Here is a 21398-nt window from a genome sequence, read left to right as displayed (position 1 = left end):
TTCCCACGAATTCCTTTCGCGCTTTCCCAGTTTCTTCATGACGTAACGCAATTTTGTGGAGACGCCATCAGCAACTGAAAAATTTTTCCTTTAGTTTTTACCTCATTTAATATCCCGGCTTGCCTAGCCTGTGAATGCGCTCTAGAATGTCTTGAAACATTTCTTTGTCACGTCTCTTCCATCGATTGACTCGTTTCTTCTTCAGCTTTCGGAATGCCATAAACGCTGATATTTGATCTCCTGCTATAATTCTCTAGCTCATCTATTCTTCCCTTAAGCGTATGAATCATAGTATTATTGCGTTCAGTGTGATCCTGGTAGGACGTGACTCTGTCTTCGACCTTCGACAGTACATCTAATTTCTTCTTTAAATCCACTAATCAGCTTATAAATGGCATATTTGATATCATGGAAAGATAACCAACCAGTCTTGCCGCATTAAGTATTACCCTTTAGTGTCTCTTTAAGAAATAGAATTTGTTACTTTTCCAGCGCCAAATACTACCAGTTAATTTTTTACTGGGTTGTGCAAAATTTCATGGAAAGTTTGATAGCTGTTAAAAATAGCAGCATCGGAATGCCGTGACTTATCAGGTAAACACTGGGTAGATTGTGCAAATAATTTCTATTTCGCAGGTGCCCATTACATCTGAAGTCGCGAAAAAACGGATGTTACTAGAGGTGGCAAATATGTCTGCACAAAAGTGACGGAGGACGTCCTACCCCGCCCACTGCTCCGAGAAATATTATTTACTGGGTTCGCTATGTGACATCAAAACAACTTTACTTGCAACATGAAGGACTCAAAATTCACCTGAAAGAAAGATATCACTGATAGGTGTGCCCCACTTTTTGAAAAAGCTGCGATCGCTTTGTACGCAAATGCGTACATAGCATGCCAAAGGTTTAAACAGAACTACAACCATTCGTCCCTCAAATTTAATCATTTTCCGATTCATTTCATTGCATAAAAATAGAAAGAAAACCATAGCCTGTCTTCCTTCGACAGACCTTAGTACCGTGTTCGCAATGAAAGGAATGCTCCTGGGAAAGCGGAGCAGGCACTACGCCGGCGCCCTAGCGGAGTTCAGAGCCGGGGGGGGGGGGGGGGGGGGGGGGGGGGGTGCTCGTATTCCATACTGTAGGACCGGAGGCTTTACAGCTTTTTCCATATTCGAAGCTCCTCTCTCTTTGAACATGAACTCACTGAAGCGCGAACAGTAGTAAAGAATGGGGGCTTAAAAGTTTCTAATACCCGTGTACTACCTTGTTGCCGAAACAGTCCAACGGACTACCATTATCTGTTTACTGTCCAGATATTTCCGGTGAGAAGAGATCTCAGAAAATGAACGACTCCGAGCTGTAGGCTATACACGCCAGGAAGCACCAACCGAGCTGGATCCTATTACCCATCCGTCCTTCATCTCTGTCCTTCATTTCGCTTGTACGTACAGTTGCTCAGGAATGAAGCAACTTGAGTTTTCGAAGCGGTAAAAGCCTGCATACGAGAAGCATAATTTCTTCACATCACGAAGCAGCGTGGCTGCCCTATGCCTCTTTAGAGCGGGAGAGCGTGTCATGCAGTTGAGTAGAACTACAGCGGTGCAAGCGCTGAAATTCAAACGAAATCCTGAGCCAGGCGCGTGTAACATTAGCTCTCAAATGCGCAATTTTTATATTAGTAAGAAAGAACTATTCCGATGGGTAAACCCAGAGCAAGATGTTGCGATGTTTGTGAGTTTGTGCCAAGTATCTTGCGATGTTTGTGGTTTGTGCCAACTTAAATTAATAAAAAAATAAAGAAATATATCCGCGAACAGATCAGCTCCACTGGCCAGTACACGAGAGCACTAGGCTACCGCCGATTTTTTTTTCACTCTAATAAATACCGGGTTTAAAAAAGAACTACACTATTGCCGCAGCCAACACGCACAGTATTGGTTGGTTGGCCTCAATTAAACTAGCACATACGCACTACGGGGGAGTGGCCAAGACACAGGCGGCGAACTGCTGGAAAGAGGAGCGTGTATAGTGTATAGAGGAGGAAAAGGAGTAGTAATAGGGTATAGGCTGACAGATTGGGCAACGCAAGCGCAACACACTCGCGCGCTGTGCATTGCTCATCGTCATCTTCATCACCTTCCATCAGTGCCGCGAAAACCAGACAGAGAATTCTGTCTTCATCGTCGTCGTTACCGTGTATGCAATTCTGGTTTCGCATGTTTATAAAATTGAGGTGAAAATTCTGTCTTTTTTATTTTACTGGGACCACTTCAGTATAAAATTTACGGCTGAATACTTCACAGAAAGTACTTTTTCACAAAGTAGAGATTCCTGAATCATAATTGGTTTTATTTTAGTGGGAGCGTTTTTAGTACGTATCGCATGTTTTAGGTGGCCTCAGAAATTTTTCTAATGGCGTGAAAAAGCATACTCTTGGTTTTTAAAAACATGGAAATTATGGACTGTCATTGTGTGCTGCAGTTTATGAACAAATAGTGCTTAGACATTTCCGAGGAAAGATATGGAGCGTTTAGGGAACAGAGAGACATTTGTGTGCACTTTTTATTGAGAACTAGTATTGTATTCGCCCACAAAATTCAAGGTGCGGTAGTATATTCCGCAATTTTTCTTTCCTCCATAAAACCTCAAGCGGATATGACTTTTGGCAGAAAACACAGCCCTAAAATATCATGAAAATATCGGGGTAGGGGGAAGGGGGGAGGGTGTGCCGTCGAACGCTATTCCTAATACGTTTTGCGTGCAAAGATCCATTATCAAGGTGAGATTGCTGTTACAAACACATCATTGTGCTCGAGTCACGCGATGTTACTCTCACTCTCTGTTTTGTGTAGCAAGTTATTTTAACTGCTTTGAAGTGCGAGGCAATAAGGCTTCAGTATTCCAGGCATTTATTCGCCCTGTAATGAAATGGTTTCGTTTTCTAGCAACTTTCTTCAACACAGCAGTCAATACAAAGAAATAGAAATTTCTCAACCTCCTATCCACAAATGTCCATAAATGTCTTCAAGGCAAGGCGAATTTATGAATTCGAGCTCAAATGTTTTCGCATAAAACGTTTCTTTTCCTCTCAGTCCTAAATGCGAAAGCAAGGCAGGTTTCGAATGAGATCATTGAAATGAAACTGATGTAGCAAACTCACTCATTTTCCTCTCGCAAGAGAATGCCATAGTTATTCTTTGTTTCTTGTTTAAGGTTCTTTTAGTTGGTTTGAAATGTTACGCAGTAGTAATTATGTATTATCGGAATTTATTCGCATCAACAAAAAATGCTTTCTTTTCGATTTCTAGTAAGCTAGTATTGAGAACAGTATCCACAAAGCATTAAGAAATATTAACTTTCTATAAAAACATGATAATATGTTATCTCTGTCTGTTTCAAAAAGCTTTTCAATACCCGAATGCGATTTCGCATGCATTTCCTAGGAATAATGCGTGAGGTTTTTCAATTAAGTGAAATTGCTACTTAGCGGCAACGAATTGCACCATGTACTCGGGTATGAGGTCGTCACCTTTATATGAAGAAGATGTCTTTGCTACAATAAACACCATTAACTTTGGAAGTACATTTGTCGATACGTAAAATTACTTCAGTAGCTTGTACTAGCGTCCTATTGACTGGAGTATATACAGAGAAGTAACATTCTACCAACTCTGTAGAACAAATTATCATAGAACATGAAAGCCGACGCAATGTGAATAGAGTCTCTAGAAAGTCAATAAAATATTTGAAGAAAGTTTACCATTTCTGTCACTACGCCGCGGCGCACATCGCGCGCCGCTGCCGCTGTCTAGTATTTAATCCTCTTAACCTGTGAGTAGCACACTTACGCGAGAAGCGGGTAGACAGAAAGCCAGGGAACTGGATGATGTGCAGTCTCTTTGACGCAGAACCAGCCACCCCTTTCCGCTCCTCTGTCGAAGGCCTATTAGCAACCTTTATAGGTTGCAGAGGGCTTTGCTGACATCCTTTATTATTTACAAATAGTCAACATGAAGGCAATTTTTGGCATTAGTATTTTACAACCGTCACGCCGGTCGAAAACGACGAGCTTTTGGCTGACGTGATTGGCGCGAGGCTTTAGTTCCCAGCGCTCGCCGAGCCCTTTAGGCGGGCTTCTCCGTTCCCTCAATCGCCTCCACGCGGCATCGAACCACCGGTAATTTGGCCGAGTCACGCGAAAACAACATCAGAGCGGCCTAGCCCGATGCGGCATTTGGAAGGTGTAAGCGGTGCTGCGGGCTGGCGTTTAACGAGGTGCGGCGTCGCGAATGCTGCTCGTAAAATTGCGTTCGCTTGTAATTTCACCCGTTCTCTCGTCAGGGCAGCCCGGGCACTATACGCTTCTAGTATAACGCCCCGTCGGTTTTATCGCAGTTATGTGCAGGTGTTCAAGCCCGTTGCACTACGGAGGCACAAGGCTGAGAACAGTGACTTTCGTTGAGCAGCAGTGAGGATTCTGAAAAGTTTGTTTTGCGGCTGACACCATCATCGACTCAGTTTCGTGATCAGAACGTCTGGGCGCTTAAACTTTCCTGTCCAGTTCTGTGTGCGACAGTCGGGAAGCATACGACATCTGTCACCCAGGTGATTGTATTCTTAGGCTGCTAGGCTGAGAGAGGTTGCCGGCTGTCTGCGTACCTTTTATCATTTTGCCACACAAAAACCTTCCACATGTGCAGAGCGAAAGCTGGAATAACGATTCTTTCGTAGATTCAATTTTCCAGGGATTTTCTTCACAGGAGCTCGCTTTCCGTGAGAATGGCTCTACGAGGTCTGTTAGAAAAGTATCCGACTTTGTGCCAAAGAAAAAAAACGGGCATAACAGGAGCGTTGGAAACCTAATCACCTTCAAAGTAGTTTCCTTGGACTCCACATACTTCTCCCAGTGGTGCTGCCATTGTTGGAAGTATTCCGAAAAGGCCCCTTTCGGAATGGAGTTTAGCTCAGCTGTCATTGCAGCCATAATGTCCTCTCTTGTCTGAAATCGCGCTCCTTTCAATGGCCCCTTGATTTTGAGAAACAGCCAGAAGTCACAGGAGGCCATATCAGGAGAGTAAGGAGTCTGTTGGACTACAGCAGTCTGGTTTCTCGCGAAAAAAGTGTGAATTTAGTGCGAGGATCGTGCAGGAGCATTATCATGATGGATGTGCCAATTTCCTGTTGACCTCAACTTCGGCCTCTTGCGCCACACAGCACCACGCAGGCGACAGAGGACATCTCTGTAGTATTCTTTTGGTCAATGTTTACTTTGTGGGGTGTGTACGCGTGGTGTGCCACACAGAGGGAGTCAAAAGAAAGCAGTCAGCATCACTCTGACATTGCTGCGCACTTGGCGGCCCTTCTTTGGTCTTGGTGACGTGGAATGCTGCCATTGTGACGACTGGGATTTGGATTCCGGGTCGTACCTGTACACCCAAGACTCATCACCAGCGATTATGGTGTTGATGAAATCGGGGTCACTGTTTGTGGAATCCAGCATATCCTGTGAGACTTCAACACGAAGCTGCTTTTACTTCGGCGCGAATTTCGCCGCATCTTTCTCCATGGCCAAATTTTCGGTGATAATGGAATGTTCAGAAAAATTGGTGATGTCCACCTCTTCCACAGTTTCTCGGATAGTCACACGATGGTCCCGCGTCACCACAGCGTTCACTTCGGCAATGACCTGGTCATTTCGGCACGTTGATGGCCGACCGGAGCGTGGCTCTCTCTGCACCGATGTGCGGCCGTCTTTAAACCAATTGTACCACTGCTTAATCTGTGTGCTGCTCATAGCATTGTCACCGAAAGTCGTCTGAATATTCCGAATGGTTTCCACTTGGCTGTCGCCTAGTTTATGGCAAAATTTGATGCAGTAGTGCTACTCCTGTCGCACCGCCATATTGCTTGCAATAAAAAACCGACGAGAGCACTGCGCATTGCCTCACTCAAACGCTGCGTACCAGTGACTGACGCTTTCGGCAAGCGAGAAAAAATTTGTGCATGCGCACGAAGGTACAAGGTAGGCTGGTGCAAGCGTGCTCGTTTCAAATCCACCAGGTGTTCGTAAAAAAAAAACAAAGTCGGATACTTTTCTAACAGACCTCGTATATCTCTTGAAACCCACCCCGTTGAAGCAGAGGTGCCGCAGAGAACCTAACGCCCACGTTGTCGATCATGGCGATCTCGCCGTTGCCCAACTGCGTGCCTCACGGCCGACATAGATAGTAGGACTATTTTCTTCAGATACACCAAGCTACACTACGTTTCAGCCCGTGTGTCGTGGTAATGAGGCTGATTAATGAAATCATTCCAAAAAAGTGCTATCAAAAGTGCTGGCGAAAAAAATGGCTGAGGCTTAACTTTGCTAAGCCTGGAGAATGCGAATCATCATCGTGTCGCGTAATTTGGAGGCGCACAACCACAGCGACGGCACGAGGTGGGCCCCCGTTTCTCCACTGTCGAGACGTCATCGTGTCACGTGGTGTGACGTCATGAATCACGTACTATCGCGCTCAATATGAGTTGCAACGCGCGGTCATCGACCGGGGCTCGTTCCGTGGTGTGCCTCCTCCAAAGAGTCGCTCGGAGTTTTGGGTGAAACTTTTTCCTGAGCGGGGGTGCTGTTGTTTCCTGGAACAGCAGTTTCTCCCAGAATTCCGAGCGACTGTTTGGAGGAGGCACACCACGGAACGATCCCCGGTTGATGACCGCGCGTTGCAACTCATATTGAGCGCGATAGTACGTGATTTGGAGGCGCACAACCACACCGACGGCGCGAGGTGGGCCCCCGTTTCTCCACTGCCGTGACGTCATCGTGTCACGTGGTGTGGCATCATCGTGTCACGTGATTTGTAGGCGCACAACCACAGCGACGGCGCGAGGTGGGCCCCCGTTTCTCCACTGTCGTGACGTCATCGTGTCACGTGGTGTGACGTCATGTATCACGTGTGACGTCATCGTGTCACGTGGTGTGACGTCATGTATCACGTGATTTGGAGGCGCACAACCACAGCGACGGCGCGAGGTGGGCCGCCGTTTCTCTACTGTCGTGACGTCATCGTGTCACGCGGTGTGACGTCATGTATCACATGATTTGGAGGCGCATAACCACGGTGAAGGGCTGAAGTGGTAGCTAAAGTAGTATGCTTCGCATAAAACAATAGACAATTTTCGAACAAAAATAGCGAACATAAACTGAGACAATGTTTATCAGACGCTAGCAGCTGACGACGTATATGAACCATTTTTCCGGTTGTTCTCGCAACTGTACTTTTCAATCTTTTCCCTTAGTTACTGTTACAAAGCATACGAAAGCTCGTAAGCCGTGGACATCTAGAGAGAATTCATTAGGATTATTAGGAAGAAGCAGAAGCTTTTGAACGGATGCAATAAAACGCGCGACTCGGCTGAAGCGGAGGTATTTAAGAAGCGCCGAAATCAAACTCATGGATTTAAATTATATATATATATATATATATATAGCAAACAAAGAAGGGGAATGAGGGGCTCGTTGTAATTATGACAGAAGCCAACAGCCACAGAAACCAAGGGGCACGGGGGATTTTTTTTTTAATTCATTTATTTATTTTGTGGTGTTGATCAATTTATAATATTACTGAATATGTCATCCCTTAAAGCTAACTGATTAGAAAAGCAGAAGAAAAAACAACCACATGCCGCCGGTGGGATCCGAACCCACGACCTCCGAATTACGCGTCTGGTGCTCTACCTCTGAGCTACGGCGACGGCTGTCAAACCTGCTTTCGGGGGTATTTATGTTTACAAGTAACCTAACCTTGAGATCCCATATATATATATATATATATATATATATATATATATATATATATATATATATATATATATATATATATATATATATATATATATATATATATATATATCACTTCTTTGAACTTCGCGGTCACAAAAAGCGAGACACCTTATGGAAGAAAATGACGGAAAGCCAAAGAAGCGCAAAGACGACCGATGACAGAGGAAGAAAGACAAAGCACGCGCTGACTGCACTATCTCACCTCTTAAGCCCCTTAATCGCTGTGTCCAAATCATTTTGATTTTTTGTTCTTTAAAGACACGTGTTGTCTCTAATCATTTCCTTTTTGTTTTGTCCGCACATACTGCGTACGCTAATAAACCGCGCTTCAGTTGGTAGCAGGCAGCGCTTGTTTTTGTCTTTATTTCTCTGTCGTCGTCTTCTCTGCGCTGCTTTGGTTTTCCGTGATGAATCAACAAGCCCTAATTGCGACTCTTCATCCGAGCAAAAATAACGAGCTGCTAAACCGTGTTCCTAATAACATAAATAGAGAATAAATAATGCTTGACAAAAAAGAGTGTGTGGAAAGGAGCTTCCAGAAATATTAAATCACTGTTTTATAAACCTTGTTACCAGTTCACATTATTCCGAAGCTACATGTAGCGTAAGTAGGAATAACAATAGCTTGTTTCTGGGCCCCACCAGTGAAAGTGAAATCATTCACACATTTAGGTCGTTAGCAGCAGCGAAACGCGTGATATTAATAATGTCCAGATCAGAGCAGTTAAGCATAGTCTCGATCTGATCATATCTACACTCATGTCTGTACACAATCTTCCCATATCGCCAGGTCAATTCCCTAAAAAGATGCAGATATCTCGAGTTACAGTGATCTGTTAAGTTGGAAACAAAAAGCACGCACGCACAGGAAGCACAAAAAGCACGCAGAGCTAAACAGCTATCGAAGTTAGTGCGGCGCACTGAAGGAAGGGAAGGAGCGGCGCAGCAGTATTTGCGAGTATAGCAATAGTATGAGCTCATCATGGTGTGAGGATAAGACTTCCTGATGTGGTATCCCTCACAAGCTATAGCTTCAGCTGCGGATTTTGACGCCTGTGAGAGGCTTCTGTGCGTGAAAAATCTGAGGCATTCACACGAATTCCTGAAATGTTCCAAATAAAACGAAATCTGGCAACATATATTATAGGCTAGGAACGATTTTGACACACCGAACTGTAAAATATATTGAAAAAACTATGAGCCGAAATGTAGACTACAATAAAAAAAAGCTAACCAAGTAAACGATGTCACTCACTTCCCAAAGTGAATACACAGAGAGGATTGGAATTTATATTTATCACAGTGTAAAATTAACCAACGCATTGCTTTTTTTTCGACACACTTTGAAGAATGGCGGACAGCTTTTCGAGCCCATTTCCCGCTGCCAATGAAAAGAGGAAAAAAAAAGGAAGGAAAGCAGGATAGAAAGACAGAAAGAAATGAGAAAGGGATGGCCGCAGACAGGCTGGTTCGTATCTTCAAAAAATGTCATATGGCGGTCATATTTCACTCGCACATGTGGAGCGGACAACCTGCGCCTGTAGTGCCAACCTGTAGTTAGGTTAAGGTAGTGTCTCCTAAACGGGGGCCGCCGCGGTGGCTTAGTGGCTATGGTGCTCGGCTGCTGGCCCGAAAGACGCGGGTTCGATCCCGGCCGCGGCGGCTGGATTTCTTTGGAGGAGAAACTCTAGAGGCCCGTGTACTGTGCGATGTCAGTGCACGTTAAAGAACCCCAGGTGGTCGAAATTTACGGAGCCCTCCACTACGGCGTCTCTCATAGCCTTAGTCGCTTTGGGACGTTAAACCCCATAAACCAAACCAAACCTAAACGGGTGATTTTTGTATGCGCGAGCTGGAGTGTTAGTGCCGTTTAGACGGCGGGAAACCCATTTCTTTCTTTTTATGAACTCTTGAACACACCAGCAACCAGTACAAAAAAAACTTACTACGAAGTAGCAGTACCATGCGGAACCACTTCCAGCTGACATCCCAAAATAATGAGATGACGCCTTCTTGCTTTCTCCAAGCGACCTCACGCCCCGTTGGCGTCAAGTACAAATACCGCACTGCTTAAAACCTACGACTGGTGGAGCGATCTTCTCTCCACGCTTTTTGGAGCGCCGCCTCCAGTGAACTGCCATTTACTGGCACACACTCGCGAAGCTAAGATGTGGACGCCCCTTTTATTCATTTATTCATTCTCTTTTTCGGGTTTACATATGATAGCCGCTGCATTCTGAGTTATCTGGACAGCCCTTGTTCCATCCCTACCCAGAAGCACGTCTCTATTCCTCTGCTTTAGTTTCGAACCAGAATCCCCAGCTAATTTGAAGGCATACGTTTAGGATTCATCAGGTCAACACCAGCGGGTTGTCTGAGTGGTCTGCTATTCAAGGTGCGACTGTGAAATTGCAAACATAGAACAGTGCTGTCGAGCTCCAACCTTAGCTAGTATGCAGGCACGAAAAATAAAAGGCTATACGTATAGGTTGGTCGTTTTTCTTTTGGTCTGAATCGCATTTAAGTCACCTAGTCGCACCAACTCAAAACTCATTACATGGCTGCAAGTTCCAGTGCCTTAGCCAAGCCCAATGATACGCATCGTTCTTAGTGAAATTTCCTTGCTCATGTCAATGCTCCCACAAACATTCAAGTTGTCTGGATATCCAACAGGATATACAAGGCTGTGACAGTGTTATTCACATGCTTATAAAAGATGCAGAGTACTTGGACTCAAACTACCTGTAGTGTTTGTGCATAAATACTCAGCCAACCTTGTGGTTGCAAAGAGCTTGGAATTCTATAAAAAGGGCAATCTGGCTTGGTTTAAAGAGTGTACAACATAAAATACGAGCTTTCCCATCTGGAATATATGGGGCTTTGGTCTACGCAAGGCCTGCACCCCGACTGCTAGGCCTAAAAGCAAAGCGTAGCTTGGTACACGCAGTGTACAGAGAACAGCTCGGCGGCCTCGCCGGTACTGCGCAGAAGAGGCTCCAGACAGGCATAGTGAGCAAGCCGGGTTTATAGAACACTTTTTACACTTTGTACAATTGCAATGGCGTTTATTTGGACTGATCAGCAAAACTAAAACGTATTTAAGAACTAACCAAGATAAGAAGGAATGTGTAGAAGGCATTTCTTATTTGTGGTGGAAGGTGTTACAGAGGTACAGCACTCACACAAAATCAAGTTTGTGAATATCAACGCACAAAACCACGCCTTTATACTAATTCTACACTCGAATATTTAGCGCACAAGTAGGTATAAATGACGGATCACATTCTAGTGGCCATCGCGGTGGCTCAGTGGTTATGGCGCTCGGCTGCTGGCTCGAAAGACGCGGGTTCGATTCCGGCCGAGGTGGTCGAATTTCTATGGAGGTGAAATTCTAGAGGTCCGTCTACTGCGCGATGTCAGTGCAAAGAACCCTCGGTGGTCGAAATTTCCGGAGCCCTTCACGACGGAGTTCCTCATAGCCTGAGTCGCTATGGGACGTTAAACCCCCCCCAAACCATAAACCAAACTACATTCGATTGTACTATCAGGAGCAAAAGTTTGCAGGACCTGTGAACCGCGATTGAGTCTGCATTCTTTATTATTATCCAGTGGCTCGAGACCACACTTGTGGAGGTGAAAGCCGAAATCTCGCGCTGTAAAGTAGTGAGATCAAGTGATCTTTAGCAAGCAAAAAACGTGTGTGTATAGATGATTTTTCTTGTGTCCAAGGTACTTCTGTTCCTGACGGTATCTTATGAATAGGGCCCGGAAGTTCAGGCACTAATGAACCCCGAAATAGGCAGGCATCTAGGCTCTAAATAATATTAAAATAGGCGCTATAAAGCAAAAGTAAGCGCTTTGAATAATACTCTTTATTTATTAAATAAGTACTAGATTTTTCAGTCAAGCATGGAGCGTACACTAAGCACGCAACAATAAAGCACATTCTCAGGTTTTGGAACTTGAAGCTCCTTCGGTTTTCGCTAAGCATAGCTTTTTACATTGAAAAGCTCCTTTCGACGTCGCATGAAGTTAGTGGCGCGAACCTAAAACATGAGAGTTGTCAAGCGCTCAAGCCTTCAGGTGATGTGGCCGTATCGTCTCCGCGTAGAGGGTCTGTGATTTGTGAAATTGTTTCTACGCCTTTTTTTTTCTACCAATTGGTGCATCTTCGTAGAAGCAGAAGCGCTCTCTCCTTCCAATCTTGTATTTCTTCGACTGCCTTCAATGATTCATCTATTGAGAGTCCAGCTTTTTCCAACATTGTCATCCTTTCCATAAATGTTGAGAAGTTTGCACGGACGTATGTCAGGTTCCTTTCCAAACTCGCCTCTTCGAACATAGCTCTGGCTTTGATCGCGCACACAGCGTCATCATTGATTTCCTCAAAGACATACGAGGTCTGTTAGAAAAGTATCCGACCTTATTTTTTTTTTTTGCGAACACCTGATGGATATGAAACAAGCGCGCTTGCACCAGCAGACCTTGAACCGTCGTGCGTATGCACGAATTTTTTCCCGCCTGCCGATAGCGTCAGTCGCTGGGAGGCAGCGTTTGAGTGAGGTAGTGCACAGTGCTCTCGTCGGTTTTTTAGTGCAAGCAAAATGGCGGAGCGACAGGAGCAGCGCTAATGCATCAAATTTTGCCAGAAACGGGGCGACAGCCAAGTGGAAACCATTCGGAATATTCAGACGGTTTTCGGTGATGATGCTTAGAGCAGCACACAAATTAAGCAATAGTACAACTGGTTTAAAGATGGCCGCACATCGGTGGAGAGCGAGCCACGCTCCGGTCGGCCATCAACATACCGAAATGGCCAGGTCATTGCTGAAGTGAACGCTCTGGTGATGCGGGACAGTCATGTGACTATCCGAGAAATGGCGGAAGAGGTCAACGTCAGTAGTTTTTCTGCACATTCCATTATCACCGAAGATTTGACCATGAAGAGAGTTGCGGCGAAATTCGCGCCGAAGCTGCTCACGGTGGAGCAAAAGCAGCTTCGTGTTGAAGTCTCACAGGACACGCTGGATTCCACAAACAGTGACCCCGATTTCATCAACACCATAATCACTGGTGACGAGTCTTGGGTGTACGGGTACGACCCGGAAACCAAATCCCAGTCGTCACAGTAAAGGTATTCCACGTCCCCAAGACCAAAGAAGGCCTGCCAAATGCTCAGCAACGTCAAAGTGCTGCTGACTGCTTTCTTGGACTCTCGCTGTGTGGCACACCGCGAGTACGCACGCCCCAGGGTCAAACAATGACCAAAGAGTACAACAGTACAACAACTTCGCACTCGGTCGCCTACGTGATGCTGTCCGGCGCAAGAGACCGGAGTTGTGGTCAACAGGAAATTGGCGTATCCATCACGACAATGCTCCTGAACCTTCTTCGCACTTGATTCGAACTTTTTTGGCGAAAAACCAGACTCCTGTAGTTCAACCGGCTCCTTACTCTCCTGATATGGCCCCCTGCGACTTCTGGTTGTTTCCCAAAATCAAGAGGCCATTGAAAGGAGCGCGATTTCAGACAAGAGATGACATTATGGCTGCAACGACAGCTGAGCTAAACTCCATTCCGAAAAAGGCCTTTTCTGAATACTTCCAACAGTGGCAGCACATCTGGGAGAAGTGTGTGAAGTCCCAAGGAGGCTACTTTGAAGGTAATTAGGTTTCCAACGCTGCAGTTATGCCATTTTTTTTCTTCGGCCAAAGGTCGGATACTTTTCTAACAGACCTCATGTTTGACCACTTCAAAGTGCCGTGCATAATATAGTGCTGCCTTTATCCATGTTCCCCATTCATTCAAAACAGTCTTTGGCGTAGAGGAATGTCAGGTGCTGTGGCGCGGAAAACAGAAATTCTTGATGGAGCTTTAAGAATCATCTGTTTTTTGCTATATACTAACGCGTCCACTTGGGGAAAAAAGAGCCGAACACATTCGGCGACACAACGCGGGTCAGGTGAACCATCTTGTATAAAAGCGTCAGTCCCTTTCCTGCCTTGCAAATGTAGGACGCCCCATTCTTGACGAACAAAAGTACATTCTCATACTGATTATTTCCTGGTCATAGATTCTCCACAGACGAAGTGAAAAACGCGCTATCGTCGAATGGCTCAGCTTTTTAGGAACAACTGCATTGAGCAGGATTGCTTGCCCGGCTTTCTCAGGGCTCAACGTTCCGACGATAAAGTTGGCCACATACCGTCCGCTAGCGTCTGTGGTTTTGTCGGCTGACACCCAAATGTAGTTGTTCCTAATTTCATCTCTCATTTTGGCGAGAGTATCCTCGTAGCACTCTTTCACGTATCTCTTACGAAGCGTTGATTCATCTGGAACATGCTGCTTGGTGTACTGTTCCAGAAAGCTCCGAAGATTACGGTTGCTTAGTTTCTTCAACGGGATATCTGCAACCGAAGATTCTTGACACAACTCTATGACAAATGACGATTCCTTTGCTGTCGAACTACCGCTGAAAGGCTCTCCCAGTAGGAACTGCGATGTCCCCTCTTTCGTTAGTTTCAGGTTTGCAATATGCTTGTTGGTAGCTACGCGTTGCGCTGCATGGCATCGCTTCTCACTTGATGCTGAACATTCGCACGCTTTGTAGAAAACAACAGTTCCATTAGTTGAAAGAACATCTACAAACTGCGAAACCCACTGCCTGCAACGAGCACCTCTCGACGCCTTTTCTTTCGGCACGTCAGTACGATTCAAAAGGGGTGATAATTGGGCGAGTTGGTACGAATTCATAGTGCTGTGGCGCCACAAGGACAAGGACGTAGACGGAGTTACGTCAACACAAGTGCTCACTAACAACTACAAAATTTATTAGAAGCCGAGAATACGAGAAGAACAGAAGCACAATACTAAATGAAGGTTGTGAGCCCGCTCAAGTCAGCGTCGCGTGTTCTGGAAGTGGCAGGCAAAGAAGTGGCCATTCTTTGCGGAGGGGTAGGTGGCCGTGACTCGACCGAGCGACGAGCGAGCAGTGAGCTCGCGAGTGTCCAAGTCTTGCGCGCGTTGAGGCCACGGTCCCCGGCTGGACTGAACGCGTTGAGGCGATGGTCCCCGGCTGGACGGCGCTAGTTTGGGTGTCATATTACACTCAAGGAGTTTGTTGCGCCAGTTACACTTCGAGAAAAACGTCTGGCGAGACCCGCGTCTTACGTGCGTTCATCAGCGAGCGCCTTTCACCATACTTTGACAGATGTCTCACAATTAAAAAAAAACGGCACCGACGACCGAAATACCGGATTTAGGCATTTATAGGCAACAAGTGCGGTTAAATAGGTAGTATTTCCTAAAAAACGACGAAAAGGCAGGCAAACGCGAAAACTCCCCACTTAGGCATTTATGGCCATGTTTAGGCAAATGCGTAATGTTCCGGGCCATACAGATGAATTATTCAGGCGACGTCTAGTGCACGTATGTGTGATAATCTCAAAAAGCATGCAAGTTAACAGAACAAAAGGAACCACAAAAGTTATTTCTCACCCCTTCGTGGTGTGCAGAACTACAACTTCTGCCATTATTTTTGGATTTTAATAATTTTTCAGAGTTGTTAACCAAACAAGGTACAGGTAGGTGAAGAACACCAGATGCCCAGCTGCCTTAATTGAAATAGCTAAAGCGGTTTGCAGTATGGTTAGTCATGCTAGTGGCACAAGGAGGGAGCAAGGCTTACGAAATAAGGAAGACGCCATACGTGCCAACTGCAGTCATATGACCATTATACTCACATCTGCTTCAAAGTCCTGGGTCTTGTTAATGCACTGTCATCGCATAGGTGGGGACAACGTTTCACGTTGTGCTCGCTCCCTGATGAGCATAAAAATATGCATGTAAGCAAAAACGCTATACCGCTAACGAGACTACTTACTCGATTCCTGCACTGGCGTCACGAATCTTCAGGACGGCTGAAAACAAGCTTCGTTTTGAAAAGCTACAAGAACCCGACACTGTTATCCATTCATAAGCAGGTCTATGGTGTTGAGCGGGATGAAAGCACCTTTGTCTCTTATGATTCCAATTTGGCTGGCTGTGCTTGTTTTTGTGCATTCAATTTGAGGCAGTTCAAATACCCATCTGCTAAGAAAAAGCAAACACAAGTTCAAAGAATAAGCATTTCACATTTGTTTTCCTTTTCATACGGTGGAGTCAGCATAAAGAAACTGGTAAGACAGGCAAAAAAAATGCACTCACGACGACTGAATTGGTTGCTGGGAGCTAGCTCGAGCCGCACGATATTAAAATAGCAAAGATCTATTAATTAGGCGTAATTTCATGTTCATCAAGCGAAAAAATAATGCAGATCTGGTCCTCAAAATGACTTAACTCTGCGTGGAAGTAGCGTGCGTGACGACAATGCGTCGTCCTCGGCGCCAAACATCTCTTCAGTCGGTGATACGCTGCAGTCTTTTCTGAAGTTGGCGCCATTTAATGACGTGCATAAGCAAAGCTGCCACCGCCACTGAAGGAGTAGTCAGCTTTGCCTCGCTGCAACGCTTGCTCGGTTCTGCGAGGCAGTTCGCCACGCCAAGTCAAGAAATCATTGATGCATTCGACGCATTTCTTTCCATGGCTCCCAATTAGTTAACAAAGAGCAAGGGGTTTTACTAATGAGCTCTGTACACTAGTTTGTGTGCAAATTTCAGGAGTGGAGAGACTTCCGCTTTGTTTAGCTGTAATGGATGGTCTGCATAAAAGCGTCATGCGAGTGAAAAAGGAACGAGCAGCTAACCTTGTTCTGGCTCACTTGCGGTCTCTAAAAGGGCATCAGAACAAGGTATGTTTGGAGTACAAGGGGTGCGGTCTACGCGATAGCATTAATTATGGAGAATAGTTTTCAAAACTCAGTAACTTGGCTGAAAACGAACGGCAATGAGCCGCGCATCGTAGCGCTGGATAAAATTGACTTTGTCATATGGCTTGATTCGGTTCGGATGACTTGCGCTGCCAGCGTAGCCTGCCCTCCTGCAGCCCGCAAGCCACCAATGCGACCAGCAGACCAACCTTTTGAGGCAGTCATCTTTAAAACAATAACACCCGAGGATAATGAGGCTGCCTATCACACCTATATGGCAGTGCTGCGTTGTGCAAGTTTTCCAAAGTTTTGCGAGTTTTCAATGTTCGTGAAATACTGTGCACACACACGTTTTTCGCTCTCACCTATCTCGTGCCAACTTATGCTACTAATTTGCTGCGCGGGGTGTGTTTACAATGTTTTTTTTTTCTGCTTCCGGCTCAAAACAAGGAACTAAAAGCGCTTCCTGATCCAGAATAGACACGCTTAAAGGGATACTGGGGCGGTTTGGGGCTCTCCTAATCATCTAGTGCTCCGAAGTAGAGTCGTTGTTGATCCCGTTTGTGAAGTTATTTTTTCGGTTTTGTCAAAACACTGGCACAATCGCCAATTGAAAGCGCGTTGTTGAAATCTCCCGCGTATCGCACGAGAACAGGCGAGGAGAAACGCGGAGAGGGAATCTTCGTGTTCATGTCGGTCAACACGATCTCAAGGGGGAGCCACGGATACTTCGAGGCACCCGAGAGAACTTTCAGCGAGCGTTGTTTCAGGTGTTGTGCGTTGTGACGTTTATAACGTGTCATCTGAGTTTGAGCGCCAGGTTCAAAACGAGGTACTGTTCTGCGTTCGGGTGCACGAACAACTACGGCCGCGAGCATGTTCTCCTCCACTGTTCTTCTCAAGATCAAAAGCTCGCAGCGCAGACCGTCACCCCTGTGAAGAGGGAGAATTTCAAGCCGATAAAAACAAGCTTACTCCGCTCGAAAAACTTCCTTCAGAGCAGCTGCACCTGAAGGAAGCAGCCGCTGATCCCTAATGTTGGCAGCTTGGCTTATACCTAATGTTATTTCTAGAGGTTTCTGTCAAAATCCACAGCTGGAAGACGACACGGTTCCTTCGATTTTCTTGCGTATGAGATGCGTGTCACCATTGCCAAGAAGCGCCTCTGCTAAAAGAAGCACGCTGACGGAGCCCCTGCCGAAACAGTTCTGTCATTCTATGCTGTGGTCACAACCATCGCAGTGTTTGTCCACTGCGCTTCGCTCACATTGACGTCAGCTTTGTGTCGCTTCATGTAATGTACAACGCCGGGCACTCAGAGCAGGGTATTTTGCATACAACGCCTTGGGCCTTTTCTTCAGGATGATGGTCTTTCGGGCGGGGCAGGAGGCGTCCAGTGGGGTTAATCGGCTTGAGCAATGTTCCCACCCCTTCCTTTCCGAGACTACGAGCCGAGGTTTTGCTGTCGCCTTTCGCGCATGGTATGCATAGGCGTGCCTCTTGGGCTTTCCCGCTGGGGTATGTTTGGGCTAGGTGTAGTATTATTTTGGTTGCGTCTTTATTGGTTTCTGGTGGTACCTGGAATGAACTACCTGTAGTATTCTTTCCTTTAGACGTCAACGGAAAAATAGCCCCCATAGTTGCTTTTGCAACACCACGAAAAGCTACGATCTGCACTCGACGCAGCTCCAGATCCATATTGCCAGATACTCCGGTCCTCAATATGTCGTCATGAGGTCTTGACCAATCACAAGAGGCGGCGCACCCCATAGTCCCCGCGGAGTCAGTCGCATATTTCTGCTAAAAAAGACAATTCGTGCTTGTTTTTGCCTAATTTCGGTTCAATATTCGAGTATGCAGCATTAAAAAGTGTAGGAGGCCGCTGTCCGTCCGATTTTCACAAAACGTGCTTCAGTGTTCCTTTAAGGTATTTTTAGGATGAGTCCTACAGAGTTATCCTGAAGATATTCCTAGCAGGTCTGCTCTGGATCAGCGACGTTTGGGCCATCTGAGGATCCCCTGAGTGTGCTTTGTATTTTGAGGGGAGAATTGGCACACCAGCCGCAAGATGCGCGTGCTGCATCCGCCAGCTGCTGGCCATTGTCCTCTGAAGGGCTCGTCTTGCAGAGGCACCCAGGGTCGAATTGGTTTTCACGTATACACCCTGTGGACTGGAGATCACGGTGCCCTTTCAGGCTGTTTGCGTTTTTGGGAGCGTTGAATACTTAGACAGTTTTAGCTGAGCGTTTTTACGGCCCGTAGGGCGAAGCGGGCGAACGGATACACCAGCGAAGAGGCTCGCGAGAAAACCGTTCTCGAGCGGAGTACTGTCGCTTGCTCTGCTGCTCCATCTATTGGTCACAATTAGAGTTACAGTGAAAAGAATATCAATTAAGCCTGATAATAATGCGCTGAAACTCTTTAGTAAAAGTAGATGCTCTGTTTTTAGTTAATTATTTGGTAAGTGTTGCGTTTTAGATGTAGAAAACAGACTGCCATCTTGAATACCCACACGCGCCCGCGCGCTCTTACGCACGCTCGCGCGCTGCCTATCGCTACGCTGGATAGGGCTTCCCTAGCGGGCGTAAGCTTCGCTCCGTAAAACCCAAAAACGCTGACCGGCCCAGCGACGTGCGCATGCGCAGTGACATCTGCGCTCGACCGTTCCCCTCCGTTGGCCGTAAAAACGCTCAGCTAAAACTGTCAGAGCCCTTAGCGCGTTGCATAGCCGCTAGTCCGGCTGCGCACAGTCGTGCGCAAAAAAAAAAAAAAATAGCACTAGTGCCGTGCCACCGGAGCGGCAGATAGCAACGCTCGGCGCTGCGATTACGAACGCACCGATAACAAAAGTGCGGGTATGCTTGCAAAGCATGGGGCCGTGCCATGCGCGCGGCGCGATTTTCACCGCTTGGGTGAAGTCATCCCACTAATCTTTTTCACTAGCGACTGTATAATGACATTCTTGCCCATGATAACACATAACAATGCCACTTCCTGCCAAGGCTGACTGCACAAATAAAAAATAAAAATAGCAGGTCAAAGCATGACTCAGGAGTCGCAGTGAGCAATCGGCGGATAACGCACGTGGCAGTCCCGCACGTGTGCAAACACTTCTAACCTGAGCTGCCGACCACCCTATCAGGGATTGCTCTCGGCGACATGATGTCCTGAAACTGCTGTTAGATTGGCCGCACAGAGCAACAAATTAATAGACGCACCTCTTCTGTGCGCCTCAAGTAGAGCTGGCAGGAGGCAGCTAGGGCACTGCAAAGTTTCTAGATGTAGCTGAGAGATCTTTATCTTGTGCATGATACGCTATGTGTGGTAAGCATAAGTACTGTACATAGTGCTCTTAGATTACTTCATCAGAAAAATGATACGGCGCTTAGCTGAACCCGCTGTAATTCTGACTGAACAGAAAATAGCAGATGTACAGCGCCAAAATTCTTGACGGTTAAATTAAGTAGCTTGATGTGAAATCTGAAGTGAGAGTTTGCTCTCAGTCTATTGTTCAAACATAAAAAAAGGCACTCCTGATTCTGATATGTGTATGTCAACCAAATGAGGGCGTGTGTCAATGTCCACCTGCAGGGACAAGTAAACGGAGCACGTTATATTCTGTTCTAAGCGCAATCAGGCCTTCCCTAACTGATGGGAAACAATAGTGTTCATCTATAAGAAACCGTACTTTTGACAATCACCAACATGCGCATAACATATACCTAATGATTTCTATTATGCAAGGGGTGAAATGCGTTAGAAGGCAATAAATGCTCCATGCACTTATGTTGGCACCTGCATATATTCACGGCTAGCAAAGGTTTACCTGATTCATAAACGTTCGTACGCTAACCTTAAAAGAAAACATAGTGCTCTGAAATAGTGTGGCTTAATATTAATAGAAGACGCTCCCGTAAGTGAGACCATGCATTATAGTTTTTCGTCATTCCAGATACTAGCCTGTTTTCGCATCAACTTGTATGCCAAAAAGCTGAGAAGTTTTCCAAGCAAGGAAATTGTTGTGGAAAATGAAATGAAAGTCTTTTGTGCATCTAAAGTTAAAACACATCTCATCTCAAGTTTCTCTTCAGTTGTTGATGACTAATAAGAAACGGATTATATACAAAATTTAAATTTAACATATATGTTCTCTTTTTTATAAGGACTGCCACCAAGTGCATGGTTTTGTATTAGGGTATTTATATGTGTGATGAGAACTTTATTTTCCTAAGATTAGTTGCCCTGTCTTTTGGGCAGAGAGCGATCGCCTAATTTTCAGCGGAAAACCGCTTCTAGAAGGTTCGACCACCCGAAAAAATTTTGTTCTGAAGACATCTTCGCATCCCACGACCGACCTGTCTGGCATGAAGAATCCGAGCGCTCACGCTCGATGTCTACTGCATCACACATTTCTAAAGCCTGGACGCAATGAACTGAGGGGGGTGGGGTGCAGGTGGCTGTAACGCTTGCCAAGCTGGAAGCAGAGCATGTGATCACTATTCCTAAGGGCGGGTGCTTTAAAGGTTGAACACCTATAAAGCGTCTTTCTTAAACGGGGAGAAACATAACGACTAAAATAAGCGAGAAAAATTCACTTAATTCACGTTTAGTAAGCGTCACAGTCTTTAAAATATAACGCCAGGAAGCGCTATCTTTAGGCTTGACAAATATAACTTTTAGGCTGAAGCCGCCGCGGTGGCTCAGTGGTTATGGCGCTCGGCTGCTGACCACAAAGGCACGAGTTTGATCCCG

This window comes from Amblyomma mixtum, chromosome 3 (genome assembly GCF_055824585.1).
Source record: "Amblyomma mixtum isolate Tamu chromosome 3, ASM5582458v1, whole genome shotgun sequence".
NCBI lineage: Eukaryota > Metazoa > Arthropoda > Arachnida > Ixodida > Ixodidae > Amblyomma > Amblyomma mixtum.
The sequence above is the reverse complement of the archived record's forward strand: the minus strand, read 5'-3'. Positions refer to the sequence as shown.